A 13,142-nucleotide genomic window follows, 5' to 3' on the forward strand; every position below is an offset into this window, starting at 1 on the left:
TGATAAAGGGAGGAGCTTTTAGGGTATGTCAAGGGATCACGTTGGAAAAGTGTTGAATCTAGCTAGGGTTGATGTTAGGGTGGGGCTGACGGGGAGGGGAGGAGTCAGGTGTCAGATTGGTGGGGGACAGATCAGGTTCAGCTGTCAGGTGCAATGGAGTCAGGACAGAAGTTGTCAGGGGTCCCAGGGTGGCTGGGTGGAAAGGATAGTTGGGGGCTTCAGTAGTGAAAAGGCAACTCAATTTAAGATATTTTCTAATCAACCTGTTACAACATCCCTCTGGAGCAGGTTAGATTTGAACTTGGACGTCCTAGCATAGAGGTAGGGACATTGTCACTACACCACAAGAGCTCCAGAGGGGATCAATTCAATATTAACTTAGGGATTAGTTTCGGCTTTTAATCTCCTTCATTTTCCTACATAAATATTAAGGTTAAATGAGTCTGTCCAAAATTTATGACCTCAATGGACTTTATAGGTTCCAAATGCAGGATAACTGCAGATCCTTCAGTCAACGGTGACATGATCCTGAGCCACAACTCCAGACTATAGTCTTGCAATGGCGAGCTGGTCATCCAAATTTCTGGGCCACAGATATATTAAAAAGGACAGAATTCCAGATCTTGGGCCTTTAGCAGTTTAGGGCCTGTGGAAAAGTGATTAAAACTGGAAATGCTCAACAGACTAGAACTAGCAAAGTGCACATACATCAGAAGGATGTGGAGCTGGTAAAGGTGACATGCATTGAGGGACAAGGCTAAACAAGAAGGGTTTTGAAAACAGGCGATCAATATTTTAAAATTCTTGTCTAAAATTAAATATTGTGCAAAATTTAAATAGTAAAAGATAGAAAGAGATTTTCAAAATGCAGCTCAATGGGAAAATTCTGCATCAGAAAGTAAACAATGCAAAGCACAAACACAAACCAAGCATAAATTTAACGGGTTAATTAGGTGCTAGAGTTGAACAGCTCAATAATATTCAACAGATTTTTTTGGGTGATAAATAGGAATTCCTTCCTTCTTGAATGTGCTGCATGACGTTTGTAGTGTGCTCATGAACGGTCAATAAATACAGGTCGAACAGCACTCGAGTCTACTAGTCTGCCCCAATCACCAGCGAATGCCCTGAAATGGTTCTGGAGAAGTAAAAGTTAACAAAATACAATGACATGACACGAAGTCTGCATATCAATTTTTAAAAATACAAACTTTAAAGAGATGTTTTAACCTTGTCTGTACAATGAGTTCTGCAGGACTGTCAGGCTCTTCCGGCCGAGTTTCCATCGACCGACATTTTAATTGCTAGTTTTTCGGCAGCATAGCCCATCCCCATGGTACTCGGGAGCCTCACAAATACCTGGAAGTTAACACTTTATGACATCATTCAAAGCTCAACATGCTTTTTAATTGCCGGTTGCAGCATGATGCCCAGTGTCCGGTTCATTACTGCCTACTGGAGCAGACAGGGTCATGGCAAGAAACGTGTGCAGCTCAACTTAGTTTTTTGAAACGACTTGTCAAGGGTGAGCAGAATTGCTCTTCAGAGATCCACCGAGATTCCTCTGCCTTGGGTTTCCCTCGTCATTAATTGCCTGGAGTACCTCCCCTGAAATTACGCCTTCCCTTGCTGCCGGGAAGCATTTTGCTCTGGGTCCCACTCTCACTCTGGCGGGAAGTTTTTGTTGCAACGTTCGGAACTAGATCCGTCGTTAAAATGCTCCTGGCCTCTCAAATTCTCCTTGCACATCGCCCCAGTCATGGATTTTCTTGTGAAAAACATCAATTGTAATGGATCCTGAGGTTTTACTAGGCGACAGAGACCCCAGTGTTGCAGAAGGATTAGTAATACGTCTCTCAGTCTGAAACAAATATTTTAACTCCAGTAATCGACAGATGCTTTCAGAGAAAAAAAATCAATTCTACGTCAATGGGTATTATCCGACAGAAACCCTCATATGTGGCAGCCATCGGACTCATTTCTGGAAGGCATTGCCAGTGTTGGTGGCTGCCGATCCCATAGATTAACTTTGCCACTCTCCCCACTCTGCAAAAACTGGACGGCCAACTGTCTGAGATTCGGATGTGAAATAGCAATTTGTTTTAACACAAAGTGTTGCAGAACCCTTGCAAAACGCCGATCTGTTATGTCACACGTTTTAACAGTACTTCTGAGAGCTGTGGAAATACACAACTTACAGGTTATATTCATAAGGGGTCCGAAAGAATACTATGCAATAACAACGGACCAAAATTTTCTTCACCTCCTTCCTGTCTTTACATTGGAAGCAAAGATGTGTGTGTTTTAGTTCTAAATATGGTTAGTAGCCTTTGGTATACTCCTAGGAGAAAGTGAGGACTGCAGATGCAGGAGAGAAGAGCTGAAAATGTGTTGCTGGAAAAGCGCAGGCCAGGGCAGCATCCAAGGAGCAGGAGAATCGACGTTTCGGGCATGAGCCCTTCTTCAGGAATAAGGAAAGTGTGCCAAGCAGGCCAAGATAAAAGGTAGGGAGGGGGGACTTGAGGGAGGGGCGTTGGAAATGCGATAGGTGGAAGGAGGTTAAGGTGAGGGTGATAAGGTGAGGGTGATAGGCCGGAGTGGGGGTGATGGGGGGGTGGGGGAGCGGAGAGGTCAGGAAGATGATTGCAGGTTCGGAAGGTGGTGCTGAGTTCGAGGGTTGGGACTGAGACAAGGGGAGGTGGGGGGGGGGAAAATGAGGAAACTGGAGAAATCGGAGTTCATCCCTTGTGGTTAGAGGGTTCCTAGGCGGAAGATGAGGCGCTCTTGCTCCAACCGTCGTGTTGCTATGGTCTGGCGACAGAGGAGTCCAAGGACCTGCATGTCCTTAGTGGAGGGGGGGGGGGGGGGGGGGTGGGCGAGGGGAGTTGAAGTGTTGAGCCACGAGGTGGTTGGGTTGGGTTGGTTGGTCCGGTCCGGATGTCCCAGAGGTGTTCTCTGAAACGTTCCGCAAGTTGGCGGCCTGTCCCTCCAATATAGAGGAGGCCACATCGGGTACAGCGGATGCAGTAAATGATGTTTGTGGAGATGCAGGTGAATTGGTGGCGGATATGGAAGGATCCCTTGGGGCCTTGGAGGGAAGTAAGGGGGGGAAGGTGTGGGCGCAAGTTTTGCATTTCTTGCAGTTGCAGGGGAAGGTGCCGGGAGTGGAGGTTGGGTTGGTGGGGGGTGTGGACCTGACGAGGGAGTCACGGAGGGAGTGGTCTTTTCAGAACGCTGATAGGGGAGGGGAGGGAAATATATCCCTGGTGGTGGGGTCCGTTTGGAGGTGGCGGAAATGACGACGGATGATACGATGTATATTGAGGTTGGTGGGGTGGTAGGTGAGGACCAGTGGGGTTCTGTCCTGGTGGCAATTGGAGGGGTGGGGCTCAAGGGCAGAGGAGCGGGAAGTGGAGGAGATGCGGTGGAGAGGATCGTCGACCACGTCTGGGGGGAAATTGCGGTCTTTGAAGAAAGAGGCCATCTGGGTTGTTCGGTATTGGAACTGGTCCTCCTGGGAGCAGATGCGGCGGAGACAAAGGAATTGGGAATATGGGATGGCGTTTTTACACGGGCAGGGTGGGAAGAGGTGTAGTCTTGGTAGCTGTGGGAGTCAGTCGGTTTATAGTAAATGTCCGTGTTGATTTGGTCGCCCGAGATAGAAATGGAGAGGTCTAGGAAGGGGAGGGAGGAGTCTGTGATGGTCCAGGTAAATTTGAGGGCAGGGTGGAAGGTGTTGGTAAAGTGGATGAACTGTTCAACCTCCTCGTGGGAGCACGAGGCAGCGCCGATACAGTCATCGATGTAGCGGAGGAAAAAGGTGGCGATGGTGCCAGTGTAGCTGCGGAAGATGGACTGTTCCACATATCTGAAGAGGCAGGCATAGCTGGGGCCCATGCGGGTGCCCATGGCTACTCCTTTGGTTTGGAGGAAGTGGGAGGATTGGAAAGAGAAGTTGTCCAGTGAGGACCAGTTCAGTCAGTCGAAAGAGGGGGTCAGTGGAAGGGTACTGGTTGGTACGGCGGGAAAGGAAGAAGTGGAGGGCTTTGAGTCCTTCGTGATGGGGGATGGAGGTGTACAGGGACTGGATGTCCATGGTGAAGATAAGGCGTTGGGGACCGGGGAAGACCAGGGTTGCCGCCGCGACATTAACCGCCTCAACCTCTCCACCCCTCTCACCCACTCCAACCTCTCACCCTCGGAACGTGCAGCCCTCCACTCCCTCCATTCCAACCCCAACCTCATTATCAAACCGGCAGACAAGGGAGGCATGGTAGTAGTTTGGCACACCGATCTTTATATTGCTGAGGCTAAACGCCAGCTCATGGACACCCCCTCCTACTGCCCCCTTGACCATGACCCCACCTCCCACCACCAAACCATCTCCCAAATCATCCATAACCTCATCACCTCAGGGGATCTCCCATCCACCGCCTCCAAACTCATAGTCCCACAACCCCGCACCGCCCGTTTCTACTCCTGCCCAAAATCCACAAACCTGACTGCCCCGGCCGACCCAATGTCTCAGCCTGCTCCTGCACCACCGAACTCATCTCTGCATACCTCGACACGATCCTGTCCCCGTTAGTCCAAGAACTCCCCACCTATGTTCGGGACACCACCCAATCCCTCCACCTCCTCCATGAGTTTTGCTTCCCCGGTCCCCAACGCCTTATCTTCACCATGGACATCCAGTCCCTGTAAACCTCCATCCCCCATCACGAAGGACTCAAAGCCCTCCGCTTCTTCCTTTCCCGCTGTATCAACTAGTACCCTTCCACTGACACCCTCCTTCGACTGACTGAACTGGTCCTCACCCTGAACACCTTCTCTTTCCAATCTTCCCACTTCCTCCAAACCAAAGGAGTATCCATGGGCACCCGCATGGGCCCAGCTGTGCCTGCCTCTTCGTAGGATATGTGGAACAGTCCATCTTCCGCAGCTACACTGGCACCACCCCCCCAACCTTTTTCCTCCGTTACATCGATGACTGTATCGGCGCTGCCTCATGCTCCCACGAGGAGGTTGAACAGTTCATCCACTTTACTAACACCTTCCACCCCGACCTCAAATTTACCCGAACCGTGTCAGACTCCTCCCTTTCTATCTCGGGCAACCGAGTCAACACTGACATTTACTATAAACCGACCGACTCCCACAGCTCCCTTGACTACATCTCCTCCCACCCTGCCCCCTGTAAAACACCATCCCATATTCCCAATTCCTTTGTCTCCGCCGCATCTACTCCCAGGAGGACCAGTTCCAATACCAAACAACCATGATGGCCTCTTTCTGCAAAGACCGTAATTTCCCCCCAGACGTGGTCGACGATGCTCTCCACCGCATCTCCTCCACTTCCCACTCCTCCGCCCTTGAGCCCCGCCCCTCCAATCGCCACCAGGACAGAACCCACTGGTCCTTACCTACCACCCCACCAACCTCCATATACATCGTATCATCCGTCGTCATTTCCGCCACCTCCAAACGGACCCCACCACCAGGGATATATTTCCCTCCCCTCCCCGATCAGCGTTCCAAAATGACCACTCCCACCGTGACTCCCTCATCAGGTCCACACACCCCCCACCAACCCAACCTCCACTCCCGGCACCTTCCCCTGCAACTGCAAGAAATGCAAAACTTGCGCCCACACCTCCCCCCTTACTTCCCTCCAAGGCCCAAGGGATCCTTCCATATCCGCCACCAATTCACCTGCATCTCCACACACATCATCTATTGCATCCGCTGCACACGATGTGGCCTCCTCTATATTGGAGGGACAGGCCGCCTACTTACGGAACGTTTCAGAGAACACCTCTCGGACACCCGGACCAACCAACCCAACCACCCTGTGGCTCAACACTAACTCCCACTCCACCAAGGACATGCAGGTCCTTGGAGTCCTCCATCGCCAGACCGTAGCAACACGACGGTTGGAGGAAGAGCGCCTCATCTTCCGCCTAGGAACCCTCCAACCACAAGGGATGAACTCAGATTTCTCCAGTTTCCTCATTTCCCCTCCCCCCACCTTGTCTCAGTCAAATCCCTCGAACTCAGCACCGCCTTCCTAACCTGCAATCTTCTTCCTGACCTCTCCGCCCCCACCCCGGCCTATCACCCTCTCCTTGACCTCCTTCCACCTATCGCATTTCCAACGCCCCTCCCCCAAGTCCCTCCTCCCTACCTTTTATCTTAGCCTGCTGGACACTCTTTCCTCATTCTTGAAGAAGGGCTCATGCCCGAAACCTCAATTCTCCTGCTCCTTGGATGCTGTCTGACCTGCTGCGCTTTTCCAGCAACACATTTTCAGCTTTGGTATACTCTTGCCAATTTTCAGGACTTTTGTTGAACCACTGAAGAACTAGCCCACTTTTCTTCTGCTACCAAAGCTTTCCTGTTAATGGAAGTCGTAACCTTATCAGATTTTGAGCTCGCTGTTAAATGCAAAGAGATCTCAGGGCAACTTTCCATGTGCCATAAGCTTATTCAATAACAAAGTGATTCCTGTCAGAAAATCTGATACTAGCCATCCCACTTTGTAAACTGTGAATTTGCAGTCGGAGCCTGCCCAATCAGGGTAGAATCATAGCCGATGCTAAAACTTAGTAAACACAGCATTTGAACGAACTAGTCAAAAGCTTAGAAATGAGAAATTCACTGTTTTAAAAACACAGATAGAATATAATCAATCTGAAATATGTAAAGGAATAGTAGCCTTGGGGCTCAATTTCTCTAGGGACAAACTAGAGAAATAATTATTCTTTGGCAATGACAGATGTAGCCAGTTGAGAAAGCCATCAAGGTTCAGGTGAGGTGTAGTGTCTCAATATCTCATAACACAAGAACTAAGAGCAGGAGCAGGCAATTCAGCCTTTGAGCCTGCTCCGCCATTTGAGATAGCGATGGCTGATCTCACCTTGGCTTCAACTGCTCAAACTCCATACCCTTCAAACCACTTAATTAAAAATCTATCTGCTCCTCAAATTTATTCAATGCATCAGCAACCACCACACTCTGGGGTAGTGAGTTCTACAGATTAATGACAGTTTAAGAGAAGCAATTTCTCATCTATTTTAAATCTGCTATGCCTTATCGTAGGAGAAAGTGAGGACTGCAGATGCTGGAGATCAGAGTCAAAAGGTGTGGTGCTGGAAAAGCACCACCAGTCAGGCAGCATCTGAGGAGCAAAAGGTAAAAACAATGACTGCAGATGCTGGAAACCAGATTCTGGATCAGTGGTGCTGGAAGAGCACAGCAATTCAGGCAGCATCCGAGGACAGGCAAAATCGATGTTTCGGGCAAAAGCCTTTTGCCCGAAACATCGATTTTGCCTGTCCTCGGATGCTGCCTGAATTGCTGTGCTCTTCCAGCACCACTGATCCAGAATCTGAGGAGCAGGTGAGTCGTCATTTTCAGCATGAGTCTTTCATCAGGAATTATGGGGTGGCCCAAGGAGGCTGAGATAAATGGGGGTGGGGAGATAGCTGGGAATGTGATAGGTAGATGAAGGTGGGGCAGATAGTTGGAAGGAAAATGGACAGGTAGGGCAATTCCGTGTTGAAAGGTTGGATCTGAGATAAGGTGGGGGGGGGGGAAATGAGGAAACTGGCGAAATGGACATGGATCTTGTATGGTTGGAGGGTCCCACACAGATGAGACGTTCTTCCTCCAGGCAAGAGGTGGCTAGAGTTTGGCAGAGGCAGCCTAGGACTTACATGTCCTTGTGGGAGGGGGAGTTGAAGTGTTCAGCCACAGGGCAGTGGGGTTGTTTAGTGCGTGTCTGTGGTGAAACGGTTAAAAATTATGTCCCAATACATGTGTGAATCTAACCAGAATGGAGGTGTTGCTTAGTCCCGTGTGAATCTTATTACACACCTCCCCGTGTGAATCTTCTTATCTGTATGTAACCAGAATGGAATGTGTTTTTTAGCCTTGCTCTGCTGTTCACATGAATGTTTATATCTGGAAAAGAGTATATCAGCTGGAAAAGTCTCCAGTTCGGTGAGTCTGCTCCGGGGTTACGTTTAACCGCCGAGCGTGGGTTGTTGGCAACCGCTCTACGAGAACTGACGGCTCCCAGTTCCGGTAACATGTAGAGTGAGTATAAGCCAGACCCGGGAGTCTGCTCCGGGGTTACGTTTAACCGCCGAGCGTGGCTTGTTGGCAACCGCTCTACGAGAACTGACGGCTCCTAGTTCCGGTAACATGTAGAGTGAGTATAAGCCAGACCCGTTGTAAGTATGAGACCTGGTTGTGGCGAAGCTGCGGGGAATAAAATGCTCATATTCTAGCAGACTCGCCTCTTGGTCGTTTGTTCTGTGTCAGACTACTCTCCTACGAACCTGACCTTGAGAATTTTTTAAAACAGTGTCCCAGAGGTGTTCTCTGAAACATTCTGCAAGTTGGCGTCTTGTCTCCCCAATGTAGAGACGACTACATTGAGAGCAACAGACAATAAATAATGTGTTTGGAAGTACAGGTAAATCTGTTTTGGATGTGGAAGGATCCTTTGGGACCTTGATGGAGGTGAGGGGGAAGGTGTGGGCCAATTTCACCACTTTCCTCATTTCCCTCTCCCCACCTTATCCCAGATCCAACCTACTAACTCGGCACCACCCTCTTGAACTGTCCTACCTGTCCACCTTCCTTCCCATCTATCCACTCCACTCTCCTCTCTGATCTATCACCTTCATCCCCAACTTCATCTACCTATCGCATTCTCAGTTATGTTGCCCCCCCCCACCCCAGTCCCATTTATCTCCTCCCTCGCTTGGGCCACCCCTCATTCCTGATAAAGAGCTCATGCTCCTCAGATGCTTCCTGACCGGCTATGCTTTTCCAGCACCACATTCTTCAACCATGCCTTATTCTAACTACTGTCCGTAGTCAATAATCCATCCAGGTCCAAACTTGAGAAACCATATAAAGTAAGCTTCCAAGCAATAACCAAGAGGACAGAAACTCTGAAATATAGATCAATGCTAATGTTCTTGGATAGTTTGATAAGTCATGAAGGTGTGATACATTGAGAAGAAAAAGATTTGAAGGGATGATTTGTTCAGTGTGCCAGCCCTCCTCAGGCAGTACCTTCTGCTCATCACAGTCATGTGTGTTTTTACTGTATACTAGGTGTTACATTTCTTCTTAAAACTCTGATGAAATTTAAGAGCTTTGTTAAACTTATAAAAAGGAACAGAGAAGTCAAAGTGAACATAAGCCTTCAGAAAGTGGATCTGTGGAAATGGTTATGGGGAACAAGAAATGGCAGAGGAATTAAACAGATATTTTGCATCAGTCTTTATGGTGGAAGATACTTTGAACATTGCATTCATACTAAAGAATGGGAGGAAGGAATTAAGTACAATCATTATCACTAGATAAGTAATATTTGACAAATTAATTGGACTAAAGGCAGTTAAGTCCTGTGGCTATGATAACTTGCCACCAGGATCATAAAAGAGGTAGTTACAGAGATAGTGGAAGCACTGGTTGTAATTTTCCAAACATCCTTGGGATTCTGGAGAAGTATCAGAGGATTGGAAGACTGCCAATGTGACACCCTTATTCAAAAAGAGGGAATCAGAAAGTGGGTAACTATAAGCTAATTAGCCTCACCTGTTGTTGGAGAAATGCAGAACATTTGGAAAATCAATCTAAACAAACAGTGTCAGCATGGTTTCATGAAAAGGAAATCCTGCCTGAATAATTTTTTTTCAAGCAAGATTTAGAGTAGATAAAGGGAAACCAGTAGATGTCTCGCCTTTGGACTTAGAGAAGGTGTTTAACAAGTTATCTCATAACTTGTTAAGTCATAAGCTAAGAGCTCATGGTGTTGGATGTAGCATATTGGCATGGATAGAGGACTCACTAGTAGATAAGAAATAGAGAGTGCGTATCAGGTTTTGTGTTTAGGTTGGCAGCCTGTGACCAGTGGTGTTCCATCGGGATCAGTGCTGGGACTATAACTGTTTACATCATATATTAATGACCTAGACAAAGAAAGTGAATGTACTGCAGCCAAATTTGCAGATGAGACAAAAGTAAATGGAAAAGCAGTTTATGAGACTGATACAAACAGCTTGCAAAGTGATACTGTTAGGTGAATGAGTGGACAAAGTCAGCAAATAGAGTATAATGTGGGAAAATGTAAAGTTGTTCACTTTGTGTTCTTTTGTTCTCCCTTCCAGCCATTTAAATTGATAAAAAACTGTAGAAAGCAGTAACACAAAGGAACTTGGTGGTACTTGTGCACAAAACACAGAAAGTAAGCACACAGGTGCAGCAGGTAATGAGAAAGCTAAGTGGAATGTTGGCCCTTATTTCAATGCATTTGAAGTATAAGAGTTGGGTAAGAGTACTGCAACTGTACAAGGTGCTTGTGAGAACAGTGAGTACTGTGAGCATTTTGGCCCGCTTATTTAAGAAACAATATTATTTCATCATAAACAGTCCAGAGAAGGTTCACTAGAATGATCCCCAGAATGGAGCGATTATCTTATAAGAAAAGGTTAAGCAAGTTAGGACTAAACTCATAGGAATTTATAAAAACGAGAGGTGATTGCATTGAAACATTTTGGATTTTATAGAGGCTTGACAAGGTAAATGCTCAGAGGATGTTGCCCTTCATGCAAGATCAGAGGGCATAATCTCAGAATAAAGGAGCACCAATCTCAGACTGAGGAAAGGAGGAATTTCGTCTGTCAGAGTTGATTGTCTTTGGAACTTCTTGCCACAGAGAGCTGTGGGGCAGAATCCTTGTGTATATTTTAGACTGAGATAGATTGATTTGCGGTCAGTAGGGGAATCATGGGCTTGGGGAATCAAGGGCAAGAAAGCAGATGTCAGGAGTGTCGCAACAACCATGATCCTACTGAATGGTAGAGCAGGCTTGAGTGAACCTACTCCTGTTCCTATTTCTTATGGTCTTAAGATATTCAACATGTTAGTTGTAATCTGACTAGTTAATGATAAGATCATCAATACGTTTTCAAAATTAAAACGCCAAAATCTAACAACTAACAAATTAAACATTTGATTGTACATGATTTTCTTTCCAGCAATCACGATTTATTTTCTCCCTTTCCCCTTCATTGCACACCATGAAAAAGTTTAATTATTTATGTAACAATCAAGACTTTCTTTTGAAACATCAAACTCAACCGAGCCATAGAAGTAGCAGTCCCTGCACATGGTAGTTTCTCCTTAATTACAAGACTCTTCTTTATTTTCTACAGACAGCATCACAATACTTGAACATTTCCGGAGTAAGAAGCTCAACCAATACAGTGGGCAACAATTCAGAATGCTGTTCATTGGATTATTCTAGGTGACATGGTGGTGGGAATTGTAAAGAAAATGCCTTTTAATGTTGCAAGCATGGCAGACTTACAGCAATTTTTTTTTTGAGAAATGCAAAACATTTCCAGGGAAGGCAACGAGAAAGTAAGCCCAAATGTCTGAATAGCAGACTTCCTACATATAGAGAATATCATGACTTCCTGTTTAGAAGTTTTATTCCTGTGCAATGACACAGCAAGCAATGCAGATCTACTGAAAATACAATTACAAATCAAGCAAATTTGAATAAGGAAGTCAGGAAATGTATCAAAGAAAAAGAGAGATCCTATAAAGTGGCCAAAAGCACTGGGAAATCAGAAGATTGGGAAGGCTTCAAAAACAAAGAGGATAACAAAGAGAGAAATAAGGAAGGAAAGGATCAAATATGAAGGTAGGCTAGCCAGTTATACTAGAAATGATAGTAAAAGTTTCAATATATAAGAAACAAACGGCAGGCAAAAGTAGACATTGGGCCACTTCAAACTGATGCTGGAAGGCTAGTGATGGGAGATAAGGAAATAGCTGGAGAACTTAAGTACTTTGCGTCAGTCTTCACAGTGGAAGACATGAGTAATATCCCAACAATTAAAGGGAGTCAGGGGGCTGAGTTGAGTATGGTTGCCATTACAAAAGAGATAGTGCTAGAAAAGCTAAAAAGGTCTTAAAATTGACAAATCTCCTGGCCCCAATGGGCTATATCCTAGAGTTCTGAGGGAGGTGGCTGAGGAAATGGCAGAGGCTTTGGTTGAGATCTTTCAAAAGTCACTGGAGTCAGGGAAAGTCCCGGATGATTGGAAGACCGCTGTTGTAATCCCATTGTTCAAGAAAGGATCAAGACAAAAGATGGAAAATTATAGGCCAATTAGCCTAACCTCGGTTGTTGGTAAAATTCTAGAATCCATCGTTAAGGATGAGGTTTCTAAATTCGTGGAAGAGCAGGGTCAGATTTGAACAAGTCAACATGGATTTAGGAAGGGGAGGTCGTGCCTGACAAACCTGTTAGAATTCTTTGAAGAGGTGACAAGTAGGTTAGACCAGGGAAACCCAGTGGATGTGGTCCATCCAGACTTCCAAAAGGTGCCACTCGGGAGGCTGCTGAGTAAGGTGAGGGCCCATGGTGTTCGAGGTGAGCTACTGGCATGGATTGAGGATTGGCTGTCTGACAGAAGGCAGAGAGTTGGGATAAGAGGTTCTTTTTCGGAATGGCAGCCGGTGACAAGCAGTGTCCCAAAGGGTTCAGTGTTGGGGCCGCAGCTGTTCACGTTATAAATTAATGATCTGGATGAAGGGACTGGGGGCATTCTAGCGAAGTTTGCCGATGATACGAAGATAGGTGGACAGGCAGGTAGTACTGAGGAAGTGCTGAGGTGGTGTGTGGGGAGGGAGGTGGGAAAGATGAAGGGGGGTGGGAGGGAAAGATGAGGGGGGGTGGGAGGGAAAGATGAGGGGGGGAGGATGGTAGATGGGGGGAGGATGGTAGATGGGGGGGGAAGGGAAGATGGGGGGGGGAGAAGGGGAAGGGAAGATGGGGGGGCGAAGGGGAAGGAAGATGGGGGGGAGGGGGAAGGGGAAGATGGGGGGGAGGGGGAAGGGAAGATGGGGGGGGAGGGGGAAGGGAAGATGGGGAGGGGAGGGGGAAGGGAAGATGGGGGGGGGAGGGGGAAGGGAAGATGGGGGGGGGAGGGGGAAGGGAAGATGGGGGGGGAGGGGGAAGGGAAGATGGGGGGGGGGGGGGGGAGGGAAGGGAAGATGGGGGGGAGGGGGAGGGAAGATGGGGGGGGGAGGGGGAAGGGGAAGATGGGGGG

At 47.4% G+C, this 13,142-nt stretch overlaps 1 protein-coding gene across 2 annotated transcripts in view; it reads right to left on the minus strand.

Annotated features, from left to right (window-relative positions):
- Positions 1 to 13,142, minus strand: part of LOC122556726 (ubiquitin domain-containing protein 2) — a 75,065-nt gene that overhangs the window by 45,352 nt on the left and 16,571 nt on the right. Inside the window, exon 1 of one of the 2 annotated variants that reach the window (XM_087995435.1) lies at positions 1,231 to 1,555. The exons of the other annotated variant lie outside the window; for it this stretch is intronic. The gene's annotated coding sequence lies outside the window, so the exon portion shown is untranslated. Of the gene's footprint in view, positions 1 to 1,230; positions 1,556 to 13,142 lie in introns of those variants that run through there. 2 annotated transcript variants of the gene reach the window in all.

This window comes from Chiloscyllium plagiosum, unplaced genomic scaffold (assembly GCF_037043375.1).
Source record: "Chiloscyllium plagiosum isolate Xiang-an unplaced genomic scaffold, Cpla_swu_hap1 HiC_scaffold_16, whole genome shotgun sequence".
NCBI lineage: Eukaryota > Metazoa > Chordata > Chondrichthyes > Orectolobiformes > Hemiscylliidae > Chiloscyllium > Chiloscyllium plagiosum.